The 26,513-nt window shown below is 44.2% G+C and overlaps 1 pseudogene; it reads right to left on the bottom strand.

Moving 5' to 3' along the window:
• Positions 1–26,513, bottom strand: part of LOC125117014 (tigger transposable element-derived protein 1-like) — a 53,218-nt pseudogene that overhangs the window by 8,526 nt on the left and 18,179 nt on the right.

Genomic DNA, 26,513 nt, shown 5'->3' with positions numbered 1-26,513 from the left:
CTGCTGCGAGGGAAACCAGGCTATAAAACCCGATTGATTGATATGATCCATCACCATTTTTAGGGTCCGTTGCACAAACTATTTTGACAGTTGAAGCTCATAAATTAACAAGAAAGCCCAAAGTGACACAATGAAGAAGATGTCGTGGCCCCTTCAATTTAACTGCTGGGTGATTACTCAGAAACTCGGGGTGCAGAAGGTGCAGGAGGCTGCCTCTCTCTTTTGTTCCTGCTTAGCTGGAAGATAAATGTCTGAAACTAAGGACCCCGGGCACTCAATAATAAAAACCTTTTAGAGAGGAGAGCCTTGCACTGGTTAAAAGAAACCGGTTCCATTTTTCTGGGGGGAAAAATGGAAGCAAGGTTTCCCAATGGCAGACATCGGCCCGCTGATTGTGACTGAAAAGTTGGCATCTGTGAAGGAAGAAAGGAGGAGAGGGAAAGAGGGAGGAGGCGGGAGAGATAAGAGAGAGGGAAGGGAGGAGAATAAAGCTGGCCGAGCCATCACATGAGGCAGCAGGAGAAACGGCTGAGAAATTGCATCAAGTGAAGCCTATGCGTTTGGGAGGCACCAGGTAGCTTCTAAGGCATTCGCAAGATTAGTAAGAAAATCTGTGGCTCCGGTTCCTATAAGGAACTATTACAGGACTTCACGGCACTCTGTTTGCTCCAAACAAATAGTGGCTGTGGTATTTTAATCTCTCAAGAGAAGGAAACTCACGTGTGAGTGGGAGGCTTAGCTCTTGAAAGGATTTTATATATATACACACAGATGTCACAGAGCAGAGCCCCCAAATGGACTTTTTGCTCACATCCAAAAGTAATTACTGCCAAAGACAAGCGATGCTTTAAGAGATCACCCTTCCCAGAGGTGCCGTGAAAGGTAGAACGGATTAGAAATAGAGTCACACATTCGATTCGAACACCCACGTTGTAGCTGAGTGAAACGTCCTCCTCCTCATGAAAGTAATTCCCTGAAAAAAACAAAAACACAAACAAAAACAAAACAAGTGAACTGAATTACCCAGGTACAAATGGCACCATTTCAGCCGAGTAGGTATCACCCCATATTTCAGTTGGAGCAACTTTTAAATTACTTGGAGAATTCATGGAATGCTTTTCAGTTTGACAGCTGTCGCGCTGAGAAGCATGCCTCTATGTAGGAAGCAAACCCTCCAAAGGTTTATTTTTTTAATGGATTGGAAATTAAAAGGGCTTCAAAATGCCCTTTAGAGACTCAGCCTGGGGAATGGGCTGTGTTACAGGGAGACTTTTTCTTACAAGTGCTGAGAATTGGGACTGAAAGGGCAGGTCAGGGGCACTTGGATTGAGTCTATGTAAAGCCAGAACAAGTGTTCGAGAAGAGAAAAATGTAATCAAGCTACGGGTAATGGTGTCTATATCATACCAGGATGCCTGGTTTGCCTGGCTTCTACCAAGTCTGAAGTCAAAGGAAGGGAACCAGAAAAGACCACGGAGAGATAAGCCAGTGCCCAGGAGGAACCAAGACACAGGACAGGGGAAGGGAGGACTTGCCCAGGACCCCATGACCAAGGAAGAGAGAGGGCAGAGCCAGATCCTGGGCACCAGCAATCTCAGAGGGAATCCCCCAAACCAATGGGCAGTGACCCCAATTTGGCATTTTCATGGAGCAGTAGGGGCCACTGAGTTGCTAGATTTTTTTTTCTTTTTCATTATGGTTTATTACACCTGCAGAATTGTATACAGTGTGCGTGTTTTATATATATGCAAAAAATCAGTAACATTTGGACTCAAATTCTTTTTTCTTTTTTTTTGGCTACCCTGTGAGTTGCCAGATTTAGCGAATAAAAATTCAGGACCCTGGTTACATTTTAATTCAGATAAACAATGAATGGTTTGTTAGTATATGTACCTCCCAAACAATGTTTGGGGCACAGTGAAATTTTAAAAAATGTATTTGCTGAGTATCTGAAGTTCAAACTTAACTGGCATCCTGTACTTTATCTGGCAACCCTCTGGGCACTTCTTGGGGACAAGAACAGAGCCTGACACCTCTCTTCTCCCTATTCCACGGCTCAGGGGCCATGGGAGCCATAGAGCAGGCCCAGAGTTGATCAACAACTGTCAGCAAACCTGGTAGATGGCTGCCTAAAAGCTCAAGATCGGACGCAAAGAAGGACCTGCTAAAAGAGCAAATTTTCTTAAGTTGTAGAAGACATGGAGAGAAGGAAGGAAATGACAAGGAATTAGAAGATATAGATGCTTTCTACAAAGCGTCCCATTTAATCTTCCTAATTGTCCCATAAGAGAGGCCTCCTTACCTTCCATGGTTTACGGATAAGGAGACCAAGGCACAGAGAGGGTCTTGCCGAGTGACCAAAACAGGGCTTGCCCCAGGTCTGTCAACTCAGAGAGCACTGCTCTTTCCACAAAGTTAATAAAAGCAGCAGACCGCCCTGGAGGACTACTGCCCAAGCCAGACACTGCTCCGGGCACTGGATGAGTTTTATTATAGTTCAGCTTCTCAATAACCCTTAACTATCAATAGGTTATGATCCTCGTTTTCTAGTATCGAAACTGCCGCACAGAGTAGTTAAGACACTTGCCTTGGGTCACACAGCCAGGACTTACCCAGCTGTCTGAACTGTGCCCTTCCTCTCTGCAGCCTCCATCACACAGCCCTGCCACCGCCCTCCCCACACCTCACCATTAGTGTCTGTGGTTCCTGCAGACACAGCCAAGCCCCATCCAGGGCTCTGAGCAGACTGCTCTGGTGCCCCACAGGCCCGCTGCCCTCCCCTCGACTAGCAGAACAGTGGGCACGCTCCTTGATTAAGAGCCAGCAGTGGAGAAAAGGCACTGAGGGAGGGGCTGGGGCGAGGTGGGTTACAGCCCACGGGCTCCCCTCCAACAGCAGAAATTCCCTCTCCCCCGTGCTCTACTCTGAACACCAACATTCAGGTGTGCCAGGGATTTGGACAGAACTGCAATAAACCCTTATGCCCACTTAGTGAACATCACCCTTTAATTATTGTGCTTCTAGAACAAATTGACAGTTTTCCTCACAGGAGCTAAAAGAATATGCTTTGTGCCTGTCATATCTGCCAAACTTGACTTCTGTTTATTTTAGAGATATAGATCTAAGACATATAGAGCTTATATTTCTATGTCTTATATTTGTATACAAATCTATTTTTATGTATTTATCTAATACATTTACATTTATTAAATTTATATATTTATACATATAGATCTTATATTTATTATATATTCATACATATATCTCTTGATAAGAGATAAAGATCTTATATTTAGAGATATAGATCTTTCTAAGGAATATAGATCTTATATTTCTATATATTTCTATATAAATATATTTACACATCTATTTAATATGTGTATACATTTGTTATATTTATAGATTATATAAATATATTTATAGACTTATATATAGATCTTATATTTATTACACATATTTATATATCTCTCAATAAGAGATATAGATCTTATATTTAAAGATACAGATCTTTAAGAGATATAAATCTTATATTTGTATAGCTAATATTTTTATATATTTATACATATTTAATATATTTATATATTTATTAAATTTATATATTTATTATATAAATATATGTGTGTTTATACATATAGATCTTATATAATTTATACAAATTTAGAGATGAAGATCTTTCTAAGAAATCACATTTAAGAGAAATCACTTAATCAATTAAAAGAAATTACTTAATTCTCTAAGGCCTTTGAGAATTCAACACAAAACAGCAAATCCTCCTTGAGGAGTCATGTGCCACGCCCTCTGCCCAGACCTGGCAGGGAAGACAGAGCTGGGCCCAGGAGGGTGCCATCTGCAGAGTCTCACCAGGTCTCCCAATAAAACATCGCAGTCCCAGACGCCTTTCTCACCCTTGGCTTTGACAGCATGGGCGCTAGGAGCTAAACCCTGCAGTCGGATGACTGTGTGTGTTCACAGCCTAGTGCCGCCACCACCGGGTGTCCTGGGTAAGTCTCTTGCCTCCTCTAAGCCACAGTTTCTTTTCCTCCTCTTGACATATATCGAGTGCACAATAAATATTAGTGAAAAATCAATCAAGAAATAAATCCTATCTGAACTGCAAGTTCCATGGTGCTTGCTGTGAATTCGAACTACACAAATATGGAAAAGTAGAGTCTACTACGGACATGGTGGAAACAATCTACCCCTTAACCAAAAAAAAAAAAAAAATGTATTCTGCAGTATTAAGGCTACTGTCTAAAGGAATCAGATCTATAAAAATTTCTCCAAGAAGACATATGGATGGCCAAAAAACACATGAAAAGATGTTCAACATCCCTAATTATTAGAGAAATGCAAATCAAAACTGCTCTGAGGAACCACCTTACACCAGCCAGAATGGCCATCATCCAAAGTCTCCAAATAACCTATGCAGAAGAGGGTGTAGAAAAAAGGGAACTGTCCTACGCTGTTGGTGGAAATGTACACTGATGCAACCACTATGGAAAACAGTTTGGAGGCTCCTCAAAAAACAAAAAATATAATTACCATATGCTCCAGCAGTCCCACTCCTGGGTATATATGCAGGAAAAAAAAAAAACATTCAAAAAGATATATGCACACCAATGTTCATTGTAGCACTATTTACAATAGCCAAGACATGGAAGCAACCTAAATGTCCATCAACAGAGGAATGGATAAAGAAGATGTAGTACTTACATACAATGGAATACTACTCAGCCATAAAAAAGAATGAAATATTGCCATTTGCAGCAACATGAATGGACCTAAAAACTATCATACTAAGTGAAGTTAGACAGTGAAAGACAAACATCATATATCACCTATATGTGGAATCTTTTTTTAAAAAAAAAGATACAAATGAGCTTATTTGCAGAACAGAAACAGACTCACAGACTTTGAAAAACTTATGGTTACCAAAGGGGACGGGCTGGGGTTGGGGATGGACAGGGGGGTTGGGATTGGCCTATGCACACTGAGGTATATGGAACGAGTGACCAATGGGGCCCTGCTGTATAGCACAGAGAGCTCTACCCAGTATTCTGTGATAATCTATGTGGGAAAAGAATCTGAAAGAGAATGGATGTGTGTATATATATGACTGGGTCATTTTGTTGTACAGCAGAAATTATCAAAAGCTTGTAAATTAACTATACATCAATAAAACTTTAAAAAAAAAAATTGTACCAAACAGGAGTTCCTGTTGTGGCTCAATAAGTTAAGGACCCAACACTGTCTCTGTGAGGATGTGGGTTGGATCCCTGGCCTTGATCAGTGGGTTAAGGACCTAGCATTGCCATAAGCTGCAGTATAGGTCACAGATGGGGCTCGGATCTGGCGTTGCTATGGCTGTGATATAGCCAGCAGCTGCAGCTCCAATTCAACCCCCGGAGCATATGGCCCAGGAACTTCCAGGTGCTGCAGGTGTTGCCATAAAAAGAAAAAAAATAATAGTACTGAACGGACCTCTGACAATATTTCTTTGCCCTTCCATAGAACCTCTTCTCCCTCACTTCGAGTGTTCGCTTGACTCACTTATGGAAAAGGATCTTCCAGCAGGCATCTGTGTTAGTATCTTTGGCTGCTGTATTTTATATATTTTTAAATTTGGAGCAGGGGGAGGGCTGGCTGTACTGCTGCCTGTGGAAGATCCTGGGCCGGGGATTGAACCCATGCCATAGAAGCTACCCAAGCTGCAATGACAAGGCTGGACCCTTAACCTTCTGAGCCACAGGGGAACTCCGTTGCTATATTAATTACCATAAACTGGGTGGCTTAAAACAAATCTATCCTCTCACAGTTCTGGAGGCCAGAAAGCCAAAGTCAAGCTGTTAGCAGGGCTGTGCCCCCTCTGCAGGCTCCAGGGAGTCCACTCCTCACTCCTTGCAGCTTAGGGTGGCTGTTGGCATTCCTTGGCTCCTGGCAGCATCGCCCTAGACTCTGCCTCCATCTCTGCATTGCCTTATGCTCTTCTGCCCATGTTGAATCTTCCTCTGCTTCTCTTATTAGAACATGTGTGATTGCATTGAGGATCCACCCACACAATCCAGAATAATCTCCCCATCTAGAGGCCCTTCATTTAATCGCATCTGAAAAGACGCTTTTTCACCTCACACCTATCAGAATGGCCATCATCAAAAAGCCAAGAAATAACTAACACTGGTGAGGATGTGGAGAAATGAGAACCCTTCTGCACTGTTGGAGGGAATGTAAATTGGTGCAGCCTCCATGGAAAACAGCATGGAGCATCCTCAAAAAATCAAAAAGAGAATTAACAGAGGATCCAGCAATCCCACTTCTGGGCATATATGTAAAGAAAACAAAGTCACTGTCCCAAGAGACCTCTATACCCCCATGTTCATTGCAACACTATTCACAATAGCCAAGACATGGCCATGGCCTAAGTGTCCACTGACAGATGACTAAATGAAGAAAATATGGTGGATGCAATGGAATACTACTCGGCCATGAAAAAGAAGGAAATCCTGCTATTTGTGCCAATATGGATGAACCCTGAGGGCATTAAGCTAAGTGAAATGCCAAAGACAAATTTTGTATGATCTCACTTACAGGTAGAATGTTAAAACACCAAACCCAAAGAAACAGGAGATTCGTAGTTGCCAGAGGCAGGGGGTGGGGCAAATGGGTAAATGTGGTCAAAAGGTGCAAACTTCCAGTTTTGAGGAAAATGTGCAGCATGGTGACTACATCTAATCCCATATTGTACATCTGAAAATTGCTAAGTGAGTAGATATTAAAAACTCTTTTCACAAGGGAAAAATCTCTTATAACTATGTGAGGTGATGAATATTAACCAATCTTACAACCATTTCACAATATATCTATATATCAAAGAATTATGTTGCATGTACACCTTGAATTTATATGTCAATTATATCTCAATAAATCTGGGAGGAAAGAAAAGACTCTTTCTCTCTGTAAGGTAACATTCATAGATTACCAGGAATTGGTTCCAGAACCCTCTGTGGATACCCAAATCCAGAGATGTTCAAGCTCCTTGTATAAAATAGCCTAGAATTTGCATATAACCTACACACATCCTCCAGTATACTTTGTCATCTCTAGATTACTTATAATATCTAATACAATGTAAATATCATGTAAATAGTTATAAATACCATGTAAATGGTTATACATACCATGTAAATAGTCATAGATATAACATAAATACTACGTAAATGGTTGACAGAGCATGGCAGATTTAAGGTTTGCTTTTTGGAACTCTGGATTTTTTTTTTCCCCAAATATTTGGATCTACCACTGGTTGAATCCACGGACGCAGAACCCCTGGATGTGGAGGGCCCACCGTATCTTTAGGGCTGGTCTCAGCCTACTATAGCACCCCTCCTCTGGCTCGGAGGGCAGCAGACTGAGGAAAGAGGTTTCCTTTTTCCCTGGCCAGCCACCTCTTCCCTCACTTCTCCCCTGTAATTTTGCACAAGGCACAACTTTCCTAAGTGATGGCTAACCACATGGCTGTCTGGTGTTGTAAGTATGTTGACACAGTCCCAAACCTACAGCCGCTGGAAATTCACAACATGCTCTCCTGTTCTGAGCCCCCAAATCAGGCTGCAACCCCACCCCCATTTTCCAGAAAAATTGAGAGGAGTCCAACGAAACTTTAGAGGCAAAACAACATCAATGACGAATGGGCTGGCTCCCTCTGCCTCAGGCAGTGAGTCTTGCCAGCATCACCTTGCGAACGCTCACAAGTTCCCCTGAGAAGGTAGGAGCTATTCACCTGCATTTTACTGGTAAGAAAATTGCCTAGAGAGTTCTTGTCATGGCACAGCGGAAACAAATCCGACTAGGAACCATGAGGTTGCAGGTTCGATCCCTGGCTTTGCTCAGTGGGTCAGGATCCGGCATTGCCATGAGCTGCGGTGTAGGTGGTAGACACGGCTGGCATCTAAGGTTGCTGTGGCTGTGGTGTAGGCCGGCGGCTATAGCTCTGATTTGACCCCTAGCCTGGGAACCTCCATATGCCTCAAGTGCAAACCAAAAAATAAAAATAAAATAACATAACATAGAAAACTGCCTTATGCTGAGCTAGGCTGCTCCAGTGTCAGGACTCGAGCTCTGATGCTTGGAGAGAAAGGGACCAAAGGAATGCTTTCCTGGCTGCTTCTTTGGAGAAGCGATGCTCAGAAGCTCTAAAGAAGTCCCCGCCTCCCTCCTCTCCTCAGGGCCTCTCTCTGTGAAGGTTTTCACCTCTGAAACCTCTGCCAAATTTGGTGTGCAGATTGTTCCAGAAGGAGAAGTCTGTGTTCAGAAGCCGGAAATGGAACAGATGAGGAAATGGACTATCATGGCCTTCCCTGCCCCGGTTCCACCCCTGCCCTGCCAGAGGCCCTGCAGCTTCTGGCCTCACCCCTGCTGCCTTTCTGAGAGACCCAAAAGCTGTGTGTGTCTCTGTGTGTCTGTGTGTGTGTGTGTGTGTGCGCACACGTGCGTGCGTGCGTGCATGCTAGTCCTCGGGAGGGCAGATGGACCCGACCTGCACCGTCTGTATTTACGAGCCTGCACTTGGAACCAGCCCACCCTGAATCCCTTCCCAGCCCAGAGGTGCTTGTGAAACCCTTCTAGCTCAATCTCACAGAAAGACTCCACCCCTCAGCCCAGTTTGGGATGGACTCTTAAGCAGGAAAGAAGCACACTGTGTGTGCTGGATTGGGCGTGAATGGGGGAGGTGTCCTGGAGGGGCCGCAAAGCCAACTGCCATCTTTCTTTATCAACCAAATCCAGGGGCATTGTTCGAGGGGGTCTCGCACCTTGCAGACTGGGGCTCTTAAAATTGACCCCCAGGCTCCCGCTAACAAGAAGCCCCTTGGAGGTGCCCAAGCGCTGGGCCCAGCCTCGGCTCCCCACAACCCGCACCCTCGCACTCCCTGCTCCCTCCCGCCTGTGACTATCCAGCCATAATTGCTAAAGGAGAGGGGCCGCTTGTTGGCCGCCTCATCCCGGAATGATTAAAGGTAGAAGTTTTTCAGACATTAGCGACAGAAAGGGTATAGTTAAGGCTGCTTTAAAAAGGGAGAGGCGTATAAAGAGATGGTACTCAAAGCACTATTAAAAGCATCATGCTTGTTAAAACCAGAAAAAGGCAGGGAATCGGCGAGGGAAAGGCAGCTTCCTCTCCAATTACTGTGAGGGGCACACACCTTGAAGGTCTCTTTGAATTGTGGCTGCCAGCCCCTGCCCCCCCTTCCCTGCCCCCCCTCTGCTGGGCCATTCAGCCGTACATTAGGGAGGAGGCTGAGGGTGACAATGCTCCCCCAAGTTCACTTCGCGCTTGTTACAGGCGACCCATTTAGAGCTGAATGACTATGTTCAGAGACAGCTCTAAATGACACCCTCCACCTCTTCACGAAGCCACTTGGTTTTGTCTTTTTTCCTTTTTTTTTCTTTTTTTTTTTTTTTTTTTTTTTCTGTACCCCGGAGAAATAATTGATAAACCGAATGGCTGTCCACCTTCAAGCTGGGCGCCTCCCCGCCACCTGGTTAAAATTCCTCCTCCTCTCCCCACCTCCCCACATCCATTTTGCTCTGTGCTGTTTAAACAATACTTCATCAAATGCAGCCCGGAGCAAATAAGAAAGCTCAGTAGAGTAAATAAAAAGTCAAAAAAAAAATCACCGGCTGGAGGGTAAGTACTTTTATTCCTGTACTTTCATTGCCTGGGGAATTATTATTCCACTGCCCAATCTGGGAGGGAGGGAGGCCGGGAGGACCGTGTTATTCACAAAATGGATTGCTTCTCTCCCTTTTCACTCCTCTGGCTCTCGAGAGCCCACTGATTACAACCAAGTGTGGCCATCCATTTCGTCTTATTGACAAAGGTCCTTAATTACTGCGGCAGCAGTAATACCTGCTATTAAATTCTGCTAAACAGAGGCCGCAAATTAGCTGTGGATCTCAGGCACCTTTTGTGTGTGATTACGGGGAGTAGGGAGGCCGGATAACTGACCCCAGCCAGAGCAGCGGGGAAACCTTTGTTTATCACCTGCGGTGGGGGCCAAAATGTGAAATTAAAAGCTCTCCATCAGCTGAAGGCCTTTGGAAGGCCCAAGGGAAGAAGAAAGAAAGGGGGAAAAAAAAGCAACAGGCCAAGCAAACTGTGCTTACTGGTATTTAGAAGCATTTTGCTCAACCACAACTTACGCTGACAGTTGATTAACCGAAAGCGCTGCTAATTCTGTAGGTAAGTAATGCAAAGTCCAAAATGGCAGAAATTTAGGCCGCGTTTGGAGGTATATTCTATATTTCACAGAGGCCTTTAACCTGCATTTAAGAGCCTGTTTAATGCAATTGAGAACCATAAACACCTGTCACTTACATTCTGAACTTTTCACATCGCTCCTTCTGGAGACCCCGGATTAATGAAAACCATTCCAAACGTGGTCGCTCTCCTCTGCAGCTGCCCCGTTTATACATTCTCTCCTGATGCCTCCTTGGTGTTTCATGGAGGGCCATTATTTTGGAGGGAATTTCATTTAAATATATTCAACTTTCCTTTCCATTAAGGTAGAGGTAGGTTAGCTGCCCTGAGTTTGCAGTGAACAATGAGTGGTCAGAATGCAATAACTTAACACAAAATACTTAACATTGAGATAATTAAATTTCATTAAGGTTTTCATCACTCTGAATGGAGGCTATTAAAATTCATAGGGTTCCTGGCACACTACAGATCATGGGTCCTGGGCCCAAAATAAAGTCTAGAAAGCCAGCTTCTAGCCTTGTCCCAGAAAACAAGTAACCGGAGGGAGCAAGCATTTCCTCTAACCCCCCATCAGCAATGACTAGTTCTTGGACAGAGTCTAGGGGCCTCTCAAAGAAGGGGTGCCCCCCTTCCAGCCAAGAATTTAACTGGTTCTGTCTCCCCACTAGCCCTCCACACCTCTTGTTGGGGTCCAATACAAAATCTGCACCTGCCACTCATGAAAGAACAGAAATCTCTAGATGGCTGGCATCTGGCCCCATGCCACCCTTGCACAGGCGAGGTGTGGAACTTGAGGCCGAAGGCCATGAGCACCCCCTTGCTCAGATCTGGACTCAAACACCACTTCTTCTGGGAAGCTGGTCCTGACTCCAGGCAAACTAAGGGCCCCTTGCTCTCAACACAGCGGCGAGAGGGTTCCTCTGAAGTCATTATCTTATTACACAGTCATGATTTGTATGACATTCTTCCCATAGCACACTGGATCCCATGGAGGGAGAGAAAGTGTCTTTCTCATATTTGGGTTTCCGGTCCCTCGAAACTGTGGGTGTATGGTAATATCAGATGGATAGATGGATGGATGGATGGATGGACAGATGGATGAACAGATGAACAGTAGATGGATGGAGGGATGGGTGGATGCAGGGACAGATGTATAAATGGATGAATGGACAGGTGAATGAATGTCTAGATGGATGGATGAATGGATGGGTGTTTGAGTAGAGAGATAAATGGCTGAATAGATGGATGGACACTGAATGGCCAGCTAGACAGTTGGGTACAAATGACCTAAGGTCACAATGAAGCAACATCCAGGCCTTTTGACTCCATTCCTCTCTTCACTATGCCTACAGTTGGCTCTTTTACACACATAGCTCAGTCTTTCTCCTTAGACTGAAATAATCTTGTATTACCTTCCTGTTCATACCAGGTCCTTGGATCCTTTCCAGAAGCTCCCATATATTCCTTTTTCATCATGGTCATAGATTTTCTCTCCCCCTTTACAGACTCATATTGATTCATTCATCAACTTACTCAACATCTCTGATAGGAAGAGTTCCCCTTACAGAGTATCGAGAGGTTCTAGTCTCTCTCCTCTGATACTTTCAGTCTAGGAAACTAGTCTAACCCTGATGGCACAGCAAGCCAGAGTGAGGGTAATAAGATGGCCAATAATAGGATGAAATCTGCCCCATTTCCTCCCACAGTAGGACAGGGGCCCACCAGATACGCTGCTCCAACTTCCCCAGGCAAAATGGTGCCAACCCCAAACATCCATTTGAATATCCTTTCACTCATTTGTCTCCCCCATTAATTCAGTGTTACCAGGCAAGATGCCTCCTCTGACATGGGCACCATGGGCATCAAGGAAAACTGGAGAAGGTTTACAATTCTAACATGGCAGATGCTCAAAAGAGATAAGAAATATGAAGGACACGCTGTGGGAGGCAGAGCAGGGAGTCCTGAGGCTACGCAGGAATTTGGCAGGCAGAATTGAGCAGTCCAGTCCCAGCAGGGGGCCACAGCAAGCTGGAAAAGCACAAAGAGAAGGTAAAGCCACAGAGCCATCACAGGGGCTCAAAAGCAATGGACCAGGAGTCCTGGCACAGCTCTCCTTGGTTGGTCCTTGGTCTCCATATGGTCCCAAGTGTCAAGGGTTATTTGCACGGTCTCAGATGGTTCACAGGCTCAGGGAATACTACAAGCAAAGCCTGGAAGAAATGAAAGAGCTTGGGACATCTGAGGCCAGGGGTTTGGGGGAGTGGGAGGGCGGCGTTGGAAGAGAAAACCACCAAGCCCCATTCAGAGGGTCTGGATCACCAGGCCTGGAGACTGGACTTGGTTCTTCAGGGTTCAAAGAGGTTTTAGCAGAAGATTTATAGAATCAGGACTCTGTATAGAAACTTAACAGAGTTTTCATTTTGGCCTGTTCGTTGAGCACATTGTAAATACGAGAGAAACCAAAGGAAGGAAGAGCAGTTAGGAGTTATCCAGCTAGAGATGGTTTCCAAGGAAAGAGGTTTAGAAGTTCCACACCTAATAGGGCACCCACTGGCAGGTCAAGGAGGGCAACAGGTAACACCAAAACCTGTTCTCTGGGAGCTGCCAAGGCTCATCAGCACACAAGCTGAGCCAGTCTTGCACCACAGCAAACCTCAACACACTGTATTCCATTCAACACCATCTGGGCTAATCTCAGCCTAACGCGATTTCTGTCAAGAAACCGCAGCCGACAGAGCCCAGCATTCAGAAATACCTGGAGTTGCAGAAGAGAAGCCAAAGACGCACCCTTCAGAAGGGGAAAGGTCAGCTCCAGGTCCTCTTAGAAATTATCAGAAAGCACTGATTAGGTTGTGAATAGGGCAACTAGGAATTTGAAAGGAAATTAAACAGTATTGACTAAAAGGTTTCCCTAATTATCCCATTAGGGATAATCCTGGTTTCTTCTTGCTTCATGATCTGTTCCTCCCAGAGGCCTGCCAGGTACACTATGTTTCGTGGTATGTTTGGAGTTGGAACTTTGGAATGAGGCCAAAAGGATAATTTGGTGGCTTTTTTTTTTTTCTCCACTCAGGCCTACACTGCAAAAAAGGTGTAGCCCGTGGCCCTGGTCCTCGTATCTGGGACAGAGACAATAAAGAAAAAAGCATGACAGGTATACCCCATTTGGAGTAAGAGGGTAATTACCAACTCAATTTTGTTACAGATAAAATTTTCAACACATGAAGAAAAGTCCATTCTTAAAGGATACTTTTGCATAGCAAATAATCCCTTCACTCCCAATTTCCATTTTACTTCCCCACTTTGGTATAGCTTTTTTTTTTCTTTTGGCTGCACCTGCAGCATGTGGAAGTTTCCAGACCAGGGACTGAACTCAAGCCACAGTAGTGATAGTGCCAAATCCTTAACCACAAGGCCACCAGGGGAACACCCGATATAACTTTTATAAAAATCTGTATTGAGTTTCCCCCAGCCACGTGGAGATGTGAGATTCTGAAGAACCCTCTCCCACTCATTATACAGAGAAATGCATGTGTAAAATGTAACCAGAAAATGTAATACGCTGATAGGCTGTAAAGAAAGGGAAATCGCCAGGTACCGGAATTAAAGAGGGCCTTCGAAACCACCGTGTGCACACAGGAGATGGAAACGTGGTGGCCAAGTGGGTAACAGATCCAGATACAGGCTCCAAGGATCAGGGAGGAGGACAGAACACCCAGATGAAGACACGGGTCTGAGCACTGGCCCACGTGGGAAAGGAATCCCAAATGAGACACACCACAATAGAAGGGCCTCAAAAGGCTGCCTCCTCCACCAAAATGTGACCAGAAAATTTCCACCTTCAGGGAGTTCCCATTGTGGTTTAGTGGTAACAAACCTGACCCTGCCTATGAGGACACAGGTTTGATCCCTGGCCTTATTCAGTGGGTTAAGGATCTGGCATTACCGTGAGGAGTGGTGTAGGTCATAGACACGGCTCGAATCTGGCGTTGCTGTGACTGTGGCGTAAGACAGCAGCTTCAGCTCCAACTGGACCCCTAGCCTGGCAACTTCCATGTGCCACAGGTGCGGTCCTGAAAAAGAAGAAGAAAATTTCCACCTTCAGAAGAATCAGAGAGGAGTTCCCGTCATGGCTCAGTGGTTAATGAATCCAACTAGGAACCATGAGGTTGCAGGTTCGAACCCTGGCCTTGCTCAGTGGGTTAAAGGATCCGGCATTGCCATGAGCTGTGGTGTAGGTCGGACACAGCTCGGATCTGGCATTGCTGTAGGCCAGCGGCTATAGCTCAGATTAGACTCCTAGCCTGGGAATCTCCATATGCCATGGGTGTGGCCCTAGAAAAGATGAAAAGAAAAAAAAAAAAAGAAGACGAATCAGAGAAATATTGCCATGTGACGAGGCTCTAGGCAGGCAGGCTCCAACGCCACAGGTGATTACCAGGATGTGTGACAATAAAGCACGACAACAAAGAGGGGACTTGGGCACCATCTGAAAAACTTACTCTGCATTTACCCTTTAACCCAGCAATCCATTTCTAAAAATCCATCCCAAAGATACACTGGCAAAAAGGCAAAGTAATGTAATCACAAGGCTATTGATTTCAGCATCGATTACAAGAGCTAAATGATGCAAATAACCCAAATTTTCAACACTTATGAGGGTATCACAATGTGGCACCAAGCACACTAAAAGGTATGGATCTTTCATCTAAGAAAAGAGAAAAATGTGTTTGTGTGTGTGTGTGTGTGTGTGCGCGTGCACGCACACGCGTGCATGCTGGGGGGGGGGGTTATAATTTCAAAAGGAAACAACTGAAGCATAAGCCAAAAACTAATGAAAATGGTTACATTTCATTAGGAAGGAAGAAACAGAACAGGAAAGGATGGAAGCAATGCTTCTGTGATATATCTATTATGTATAATTAAAATGTACATCATTAATATATATTACCTGTAGTCTCTTTTTACTTCAGAACATTTTTCTTTGTTAAAAAAAAATCCTAAAAATTAAAAGCATGCTAAAACAAATGAACCTAACTGTAAATCAAGTTGGTGTTATAGACACACAGAAAGAAAACATTCCGTTTAATTGAAGTAAAGGATGTTAAAGTAGTGTTTGATTGTACATCCCTAATGGGATAGAATGTAAGGACAACAATAAGAAAAAAAAAAAGACTGTGTTCGGTATCTTATTTAAATTTGTTGATATTATTATTTTAACCACTATACAGTCTAGAATAAATTATGTTAATTTAACAGAACCAAGATTTTCATCATAAAAGATGTACAAGCATAAAATCAAAGGAGTTAAAAACCCAGTGATCCTAACTTTGAATTAAAGATATCAGTATGAATTTATAATTTTCCCTTTAAAAAATACACACTTTAGCTCTGTTTACCAAAAAAAAAAAAATACCTGAAACAGTGACAATCCCCTAGCAGTGAGCACACCAAGTACTCAGACTGTAGTGTCTAAGTACCATACCCCCCAAAACCAGGTCTTATTGGAAAAATGGTGAATTTTAGGAAGGAATAGTGGGATATTGTGATGTATAATAAGAAATACATATTGTTTCATCTCCATTCCTAGCACAGAGCTCCTAAAATCACTAGAATTTCCTGTTAAGAACGATAAAAGTGAAAGCAGTATATTTCATTATTCTTAAACAAACCCCTTTCAACCACACCTGAGCTTATGTCAATGGGCTCATTTTTTTTTTTTAGAAAGCCCCAGATCACCACAGGATGGTGGCTTGTTGACAAGTGATTAGAGGGGTGGAACTTGCAGCCTTACCTCAACCTCTAGGGGAGAAGAGAGAGGCTCGAGGTTGAATTAATACCCCAATGGCCAATATTGCCTACTGAACGGGGCCTCCATGAGCATACCTAAAGTACAGGGTTTGGTGAGCTTTTCAGTTGCTGAACACATGGCAGTGCTGGGGCTGGGGCGGTTTGGCACCCCTGCCTAGAGAGGACCCCTTGCCCCATATCTTGCATCTTTCATCTGGCTATTCCCAAGCTGTACCCTTTATAATAAACTAGTAAACATAAATGTTTCCCTGAGTTCCATGAGCCATTCTAGTAAATATGGAACATGGGGAGGGGTGATGGGAACCCCCAGTTTATAGTCAGTCAGAAGCACAGGTGACAACCTGCACTTGCAATTAGTGTCTGAAGTGAGAGAAGTAAGGGGCCGTCCTGTGGGACTGAGCTCTTACCCTGGGAGATCCGATGCTATCTCTAGTCGATAGTGTCAGAATTGAATTAAACTGTAGGACACTCAGAGGATATCCACAGAAAATTGGAGAATTGCTTGATGTGGGGAAAACTCACATTTACTGCCCAGAAGTGAAGCACTGAGAGCAGCGTGGTGAGGAGAACAGAGAAAAGGAGTTTTTTCCCTTCGGGTAGGAAATATACAAGATTAGTCTGGGACACCTTGTTGTGCCAGAAATAAAAGAAGTGATAAAAGACCACTGCAGCCGCGTCAAAGGACACTAGAACAAACTCGAGGAGCTGTTTCTAAAAATTGATTTAAAAAGGAGTTTCCATTACGGCTCAGCAGTAATGAACCCAACTAGTATCCATGAGGATGTGGGTTTGATCCCTGGCCTTGCTCAGTGGGTTAAGGATCCAGCGTTGCCATGAGCTGTGGTATAGATCGCAGATGTGGCTCGGATCTCATGTTGCTGCCACTGTGGCCTAGGCAGGCAGCTGTAGCTCCAAGCGGCAACTTAGCCTGGGAATCTTCATGTGGTGCGGATGCAGCCCTAAAAAGCAGAAAGGAAGGAAGGAAGGAAGGGAGGGAGGGAGGAAGGAAGGAAGGTTCAAATGACAGATTTTGTGTTATATATACTTTACCACAACATTTGAAAAAGCATTACACAAAAACCTTTATGGAAAAACGTATAACGAGAGATTTAGCTGATAGCATCTGAACCCCAATCAGGTTTGGCATCAATAAACCCGTGGGACTCCAGACATTTCCATGAATCTTGATGTGATGCAATCAGTCCAACACGGCAACACCTCTCAGGTGTTATTACCAAAAATTTTGAGTATCAAATAGTCACTGTATTTATTTATTTATTTATTTTGCTTTTTAGGGCTGCACCCAATGCTTATGGAGGTTCCCAGGCTAGGGGCCCAATCAGAGCTGTAGCTGCCAGCCTATGCCACAGCCACAGCAATGCAGGACCCGAGCCACATCTGCAACCTACAGCACAGCTCACAGCAACACTGGATCCTTAACCCACTGAGCAAGGCCAGGGATCGAACCTATAGCCTCACGGATACTAGCCAGGCTCATTAATCAGTGAGTCACAATGGGAATTCCTCAAATAGTCGCTAAATTTAAACTTGAGTTTATAATACCTCAGGAAGTAGAAGAAGAAATTACAATACATCAAGTAAAAGCAACAAGCAAAAATCAGGCCACAGGGCATTTTACAATTTTCTTTAAAATGTAAGTGTGATATGCAAAGCCTATTTGGCCCCTTGTTCAAACAAACCATCTGTAAAAAGAGATTTTGGAGACAACTGGGGAAATTTAAATATGGGAGGGATCATATTAAGAAATTATTGCTAATTCATTCCATTTGCTGATAAGGGCATAGTGGTTATATTAAGGGGAAAGTTCTTGTTAGCTAAAGTATTTCTTTAGGTGGTGAGACAGGATATCTGGGATTTGCTATAAAATAGTCCATAATAATAATAACAATAGTAATAATAATAATGAGACTGTTAGATGAAATAACATTGCTAAAATGTTCATTGTTACCACTGGCTACTAACAATGTTTTAATGACCTCACGGTCCCTCATGGCCTAGTGGTTAAGGATCTGGCATGATCACTGCTGTGGCTTGGGTTTGATCCCTGGCCCAGGAACTTCTGCATGCTGTGGGCACCGCCAAAAGAAAAGGACCTCATAATCTAGAAGAAGGATAAAGATACTGAGAAACTTTGTTCTTAATAGAAGTATGCATGTTAAAATGTAAGGTTAGTTACTAAACCAACAGTAATAACACAAATCACTTCTAAATCTTAATTAATTCCATGAGGGGTAGCTAGGGAAAGTATTCAGAAGAGAACCCAGGTAGACCAAAATCTCAAGCAAGGAACTAGGAAGGGATTATTCTATTTACAAACTCTGATGAGATTATCAACTTGACCCTGAACTTGAAACATTCCACAAGCCCAGAAATAGTTCATCAAGAACTGAGCTGGCTACAGCGGAGGGGGGGAAAAAAAAAAAAAAAAAAAAAAGAACTGAGCTGGCCCTTTCTCTGACAGTGCCTCTTTGACCATGGGCCATGAGGCATCCCTGAAATCATGGATCAGAGGCTTGCGCCTACCCTAAAATCAGCATGTCCCAGTCATTTGCTAATGGCCCCTGCCTGCCAGAACAGCCCACTGCTCCCAATAGGACTTGGCCAAATCATGGCCAGGCATATGCTCTGGCACACAAACGTTCTCAGCCCTCCACCTCCACTTCACAGAGGAGAAAACTGAGGCGTAATGTGAAACTGCAGCTGTCCACAGTGACGCAGCCAGGAGGCGGTGGGGTTAGAGTCCATCGGATTGAAGGGTCAGAAGAGGAATGGATGTTGAAAAGCCCATGTCTGTCCAAAAAACCAAACCCTGAAGGTGAAAGCTTAACAATGAGAAAGAAAGAAATGCGACGAGAGTGTTAAGCGTTAACTGCGCCCCCTCGAGCCTGTGCTGAACAGGAACGGTGCTTTGCTGGTACAAATTACAAAAATAACAGGGAGGTATGGCGTAGGACACGCAACTGAAATATATCATATCCAAACCGTATTTTGTTATTTTAGCAAGTTCTCGCTGACCACGGAGGGATGGGGAAACGTCAAACACCCAGACATTCACTGGAAGCCTACATAGATGCTTCAGTTCATCCACAGAAGATGGGATCAAAATTATAAACAAACAAACAAATATATATATATATATAAAACAACTCTGGGTAATCATCTGATTAAGAAGATGCAGGCAAATTCTTACATTGGAAAGGAGAGTAATTTCAGGCACTGAAGCCAAGAAACATCGGGGAATCTGGACCTTTTAGTAGGACCAACCATCCCAGTTTGTCTGAGAGTCAGTGGGCTCTAGGCAGTTGAGGACGAGTTGGTCCCTCCACTGTGGCCTTGAATTCAAATGTATCATACAGCCAAACCTGTCAGAAAAATTTGATGTGGATACAACTCAACCTTGGGAATGAAACTAAAACCCATTTTCACACCTCTGCAGGGAGAATTCTGGGATGAATGATTTTTTTTTTTTTTTTTCTTTTTAGGGACCCACTTACAGCACATGGAAGTTCCCAGGCTAGGGATCAAATCAGAGCTGCGGCTGAGGCCTACACCACAGCCATAGCAACACCAGATCTGAGCCACACTTGTGACCTACACTACAGCTTGCAGCAACACCAGATCCTTAACCCACTGAGTGAGGCCAGGGATCAAACCTGCATCCCCATGGATACTAGTCGAGTTCTTAACCCACTGAAACACAACAGGAACTCCTGATATTTTTAAAGCACAGTGAATAAGTCTCTCTTCAAATCTTTCCCAAAAGCTGTGGGTTGGAGCCTCCCAGCTTCCCTAGGGACTTTTTTTTTTTTTTTAATGTTCTATTTTTCTTTCTTCAGCATTTATGGGACAGTAATTTACTATATATTTTGGCAATTATGTTACTCTCTTATTTTTAAATTTTTTTTATTAAAGAATAGCTGATTTACAAGGTCGGGCCAGTTTCTGCTACTCAGCAAAGTGACTCAGTCATATGTATATATTTTTAACGGAGGAAAACTTCTGGAACTTAAAGTCAGGCTTAATGTCTCCACTTTCACTTTGCTTTCCTGATCATGCTTATTATTAAGTGAAAAAATTTACGGAAGCCCTGGCACCTTAAATCCCTGTTCTCATTGGTCCATCCCATGAATTAAGACCAAGCCTTGGCAAATGTGCTGAGTATGGAAGAACAATCACCATGTTCATGGCTCCAGGTTCTGTTTACCCCGATATTGTCCAGGATAATCATTTATTTCCTGCTGCCTTCGAAGTTTTATTAAGCTGTTCAGAAAAGTTTCAGCCGTGCTTTATGGCTAGGTGAACTGCCCGTGAATCCATTTCACAACTTGATTCATTCTGATTAAATTGTTCAACTGTTAATGAGTTTTAGATTGCAATATGGAGAGGCAAACAATTCAGAACATTAAGGCAGTAAAATATCTTAATATTTCACAAGTTCTCGCTGAAAATATAAAACAAAAGGCTCGTTTCTAGAAGGAGAGACAGTAATAATTACCCCCTGTAAAAATAAATGTGCTTGGCTCCCCTGTACATAAGCCAGGCATCTGTGTAGGTACACATACAAGTAGGCAGCCAGATGGCACAGGGAAATCTCAGAAAGAGCCATAGAAATTCTGATATTTTCACGCCAATCGCAACAGACGAGATCACCATTTTGACATATTATTCCAAAGAATTTCTGGGGCTAGACAAAAAATTGATTCCTGCTCGGCTTACTTCATAGTCTAATGAGTTTTGCAATCTGGAGGCAATGGTGCGGGGTGAGGTGCTGAAGGGTCTCAGGTACTGAGGGCTTCGGAGATGGATGGGAATTATGAATCAGGTGACCAAACGCTGCTCTTCAAACAGTTCAGCATCCCTCCCTCTCCCGCCTCCCTCTGCCCGTGGGTTCCTGGCCCCCCATCGGATGTTCCCTGTGATGCAGCATCTGCTTTGACAATGACTCAGTGAAGATCTATGCGCTAGCCTCCTCCTCTCAACATTTTTTCCCTGGAACCATCCCCTTCCGATGAACCCCCTGGGGGCATAAACGTAGAGCAGGAGAGGCTACCAAAATCCTGGCGGGAGGTCGGGGGGAGGCCTTGCCCTGCTCGTTTCAGCTCCAGAAAATTCAGCTGTTTCATTCGTCAAATGGGAATTAAAACACATTATCAGCCTAAAAGCAAAGAGTTCAAGTTGATTTCTTTCGTTCCTTCTAGCCCAGAGGCCGTGCCTGGAATATACATAAGACTTTGTGCCCAACCAACTTTCCGATTGAGCAGATCTTCAAACTCAGGAAGAGAAGGGGAACTTGTATTTGGCCACGAAGACTCTGGAGGTCTTTGCACACACTTCTTAAGGGAAGGACATTTAGGAACCTGGAAGAGCTGATGCCTTATAACCTCAGAACGAGAGGAGCAGCTGGGTATCTCAGGCCGGCAAGGCCAGAGACACCATTTTGCAAGTAAGAAAATTGAAGCAGAGATATCAAATGAGTCACCTACATCTGGGACTGGCCAAAACAGATGTGCCGATTAAGAAACAGCTGTTGAGAGCTGGAACTCACAACCAGATGCTCAGCCAGAGCATTCCAGCTCCATCCAGTCTGAGATCAGGTGGGTATTATTAAGAGCATTTTACAAGTAGGAAATAACATATTTTTTTTCTTTTTAGGGCTGCACCTGCAGCATATGGAAATTCGCAGGCTAGAGGTAGAAATCAGAGCTGTAGCTGCTGACCTACACCACAGCCACAGCAATGCAGGATCTGAGCCCCATCTGTGACCTACACCACAGCTCACGGCAATGCCGGACCCTTAACCCACTGAGTGAGGCCAGGATCAAACCCTCATCCTCATGGATACTAGTCGGATACTAGAACCCAACTAGTATCCACAACAGGAACCCTTGCAAGTAAGAAATATTAATGGATTACGTCTCAGCTAGGAAAATATCACTAACAACAAACCAAACTAAGGGCTCTGTATAATTGTAGATATCCATTTCATAATAAATAAACAGTAAAATGAAAGAAGTAAAATGGTTATGAGAAACATTCCCTTCATTGTTGTGTCTATGTGCCCTTGGAAATCTTTATTTCTTATTCTGGTGGAGTAACAAGATATCTCAATAGCAACATAAACACCGTATTATCTACTAGTTACTATAGCAACTACTATTCATGTAATTTGCCATTGCCTAAATTAAAGCTGCCTAGGGTATCTTAACTTGCATCTCTCACATATGACTTTTTTGTTGGTGTCATTCTTTTTTTTTTATTTTTAGGGCCATACCCGCAGCATATGGAAACTCCCAGGCTGGGGGTCGAATCAGAGCTACAGCTGCTGGCCTACACCACAGCCACAGCAACGCCAGATCCGAGCCGCATCAGCAATCTGCCCCACAGCTCACGGCAACGCTGGATTCTTAACCCACGGAGCCAGGCCAGGGATCAAACAGACATCCTCATGGTTCCTAGTCGGATTCGTTTCTGCTGAACTACAACAGGAACTCCAGTGTCTTTCTTTAATGAGAACTGTGTCTCTTAAATTGCCAGCAGCTTGCTGTGCCACTCTACTTACGTGGAGCTAGCTTCTGTCATCACCTGACTTTGTTTCCCTAGTGCTTTTAGGCATTCTTCTAAAAGAGAATATGTCTCTTAATGGTCTGTATATTCCATGGACGTGGAGGAGGGGGGATGAAGAAGCAAGTTTTTCGTCTGAAAAGAACAGAAGCATCTGCCCAGAGATGAACTTCGCTGCTCTTGAACTCGTCCATTCTTTTCTCCCTCTTCATTCAACACAATGCAAAAGGCATAACCTGAAAAGGGCGTGATGGAAAGAGGTACTGAGACCCACTAAAGGAAAAGGCACAAGAGTCAATCATCTCTTCTCTGGCACCCTTCTTTCAACACTACAAAATAAACACATGGAGAAGTTCTTCAGTTTTTGTGACTGTAAGCATTGCAGTGGATTAATGTTCCTAAGCGCCAGCACTGAGTAAATGACTTCATTGTTGAGAAAGTTCTGGAGGAGCCTGTAGCCCAGTACCATTAATTTCATTACACATCCTGGTTTGTGTCTGCTCTGGGATAGAGCTGGGAGAGGGGCACTGTCGCAAAGAAACCCATTAAATACACCCACCTTCGTAAAACAATGCATTTCAAACTAAAGATTGACTATGTTTTTCTCAAAGAACCGAAAATTCTCAGTGATCCTACTGAAACATGCAACAAGTTTCACAGAAATCACATTGACACCAAGCTGCTTGCCACTCCTAGATGACTATTTAACCAATATATACCCGCCCAGATTTAAGCCAGGATGGATCCTTTAGAAGGGCCATCAGGATCACTATCCAACATGGTAACCCTCTGGACAGACAGTGGGAAAGTCTCTAAATGTCGCCTTGTAGGGCTTTCAGAGGGTTCTGGATTCAGGTCCAGGAAACCTGTCTTTAGTAAATATCACCGTAAATAATAAGCATTGCTGCTCCCGAAGCATTTCCGGTGTCGGTTCACATGCAGCATTTCCTTAAATGGGATCCCCTCTGCAAATGCTATTTCATGTTCTTTCTTCCTTCCTTCCTGAAAACCTTCATCTAAATCTGAGTGCCCTTTGTGTTGGTGGTTCGAAGACGTGTGGAAGCTTGGAAACAGTCGGAAAAGCACCACAGGCCTCTGGTCCACAGCAGGCCTTTCTATTTGCTAGTTGAATCCTCCAGACTGCAGCCGTTTCCCATTTGGTCCTTCATATCGTCTCGGACTAATCCGTCACACGTTTCAGACAGCCAAGCCAATCTCCAATTGCTAAAGGACTTTGCCACAAGCGCCGTGTCTGTTAATAAGATTTTCATTTGGAAAGATGCCAGGGCGCCCATGTTTTCTATCGTATATAAATACTGAGATTTAATAGCTGCAGGTTTTGTTCAATGTTAACGTCAACTATTTAGGGGAGGAAAAAAAAAAAAAAGGTCCTCAAATGCCTCGCCCGAGAGTGAAATGCCCCACTGACAGCTATTTGCAAGGGTAAATGTTGTAGAAAACAACATCCATCTTGGAAACAGTTTCATTAGCCCCATCTAGCTGACCTCTCCTCATAATGTTGTCAAATGTGACGGCATCAGATTATTGGGAATATGGAGATCGATAAATATGCAACACCGGTGCTCAGAACGCTTCTGGCATCAGAGCCATACAAATGCCATCGAACATGGCTCAGAGTCGCTGTCATCTGTCACACCAGCTAGTAAATAGACAAGCTTAAGGGGAAGGCTATCCATAATGGTAAAATATATGGGTGAAGACGAATTAGACAGGCCGTGTGTAGTCAGGGTGCTGATGCATGAAGGTTCCAAATGAAAAACACCAGGCAAACACTGCGGAGCAGCAGCCTGCCTTCTTGGGGGAATCGATGCAAATTCTCGCTGCCTGGTCAAAAGCTGCTCTGCCGCCCTGCTTCTGTGTTTCTGATGTCAACTGCCAAGGGAGTTTTGTCTGCATCTGGGATGCTTGCTAGAAAGTTGGAGTATTTTGAGTGCATTTCTAGACACCATAAGGCAGCCAGACCACCCGTTCCACCCCACCTTGTGTGGGAACCACGTGATGTCTTTGCATGGGACATCCACCCAAGGTCCAAGAATGTGCCCGCACTGCCCGATGACTTTAGCCTACAACTTTGGGTCCACAAGAGAACAACCTGGCTGAACTGCTCAAGGAAACTTCCACCTGGTGTTTCTCCTCAAATTGCCCAAATAATCACACCTTTGGACATCACTTCTGATGACAACTTCTCCATCAGGCCACCCCCTTCTAAGATCTCTACCTGCAGCCCAGCCAGTCAACCGGAAGCCAAAGCCACCGCCCACTCTTTGCACCTATCACCACCTGGAGGTCGCCACGGAGGCCCTTGCTCTGCCCTCAGGAGGCTTTTCCAGATCCCCCAGAACAAGCCTCCCTGTTCATAGACCCTCCTCCCCTCCAAAAAGTGTTGAGTCCAGCCACGTCCACTTTTCAATTAAAGAAACTTCAAGAAAATCAAACCCATGACACAGCGAGCACAGAGGGTGTAAGCCACTCGGGATGCATCTACCCAGACACCCAGTGCGGGAACAAACACGTTCCCCAAGCCCGAGTAGGGTTGATGACCAATGATGACCAGCAGGCTTCCACCTCTCTATGTTTTAAGAAATGTCATTCATCTCTATGGAAAAGAGAACAAACAAGAAGCATAAAGGTATTTTTGAAGTACACTGTTAGGAGGTACTTGGCTAGTAATTTGCAGCCTAGGTACACACCATCCCTTTTAGCACGGCTATTTATCTCTTGGGGAGAATGCTGCCGTACTTACGATAAAGGCTCTGTTGGACCTCTTCATCAATAGCAAACCTTTAAGCACAGCACACCTCATAAATAGGAGTTCCACTAACACAGACTTCAAAAGGATAGAACTCGAGAATTCAAAAATAGAGCTATATTAAGTGTTCCAGCAGTCCATCCATAAAAGCCATCGTATATTCCAAACACCAGAGTCCTTCAAGCAACATGACAGGTCTATTAGAATAATAGCAGGGGAAAGCATAATTACAAGTAATCATTGGCTGGAAAGGAGCTAGTTGTTTTTGTAGAGCAAAATGCCGCTCTGAGCCCCGCGGAAAATGCAGCCGGAGCAGCGGCGGCGAGGCAGATAACCATCGAAAATAACCACGGCACTATTTATTTCTATTTATTAAGAACTCTTTGTATACCTTAATGTTTTCCTGGCGAAATCATCTTAATTTGAGCCCACATTTTCTTTGGGTAAGATTATTACGTAATTGCTGCTTCCTGGCCACTATTTTCTATACATTTATTGGTCAAACAGTTAGGCTGTCGTCTTTTCCAGCCTGACAGAGATCATTCCGTCCAGCAGGGGCTCCTGGTTGGCTCCATGGAGCCATTTTGAATATAGGCCATGTGCCCAAAAGGATGAAGGAAGCTTGGCCAAGCACTAACTTTGTAACCATAGATTAATGACTCCAGCTAGGGAAGGACTGGGCACATTCCTCATTAGGGCAGCAAAGGCGGAGGCATCTGGGGGCGCTTTATTCCCTATGGGTAGGACTACATCGCATCCCCAAAACCTCATTGATCTGGTGGCCTTTGTTTATCCTTCCCCTTAATTAGATAAATGCCCTGCCCTTGTCAAGCACTTCAAAGTTTCCAAAATGCAGGGAGACTAAAACACCCCAGCTGAGCCTTATCAGCAAGTCCAGGAGCGAGTAGGGGCAGGGGCTCTTAGCTCCACTTTGCAGACATACAAACTGAGGCTCATGAAAGGCAGGGCTCCCCAGGGGTCCCACAGTTGACCTGCCTCCCATGCCATCGTCCCGCCCCAGCACAATGCAGGCTCTGCATCCAGCTCTCCATCTCACTTACTCTGGAGGACGCACGCGTAAGGATAAAAACCACA

Source organism: Phacochoerus africanus, chromosome 15, assembly GCF_016906955.1.
Source record: "Phacochoerus africanus isolate WHEZ1 chromosome 15, ROS_Pafr_v1, whole genome shotgun sequence".
NCBI lineage: Eukaryota > Metazoa > Chordata > Mammalia > Artiodactyla > Suidae > Phacochoerus > Phacochoerus africanus.
Note: the sequence above shows the minus strand (reverse complement) of the source record. Positions and strands in the feature narration are given on the sequence as shown.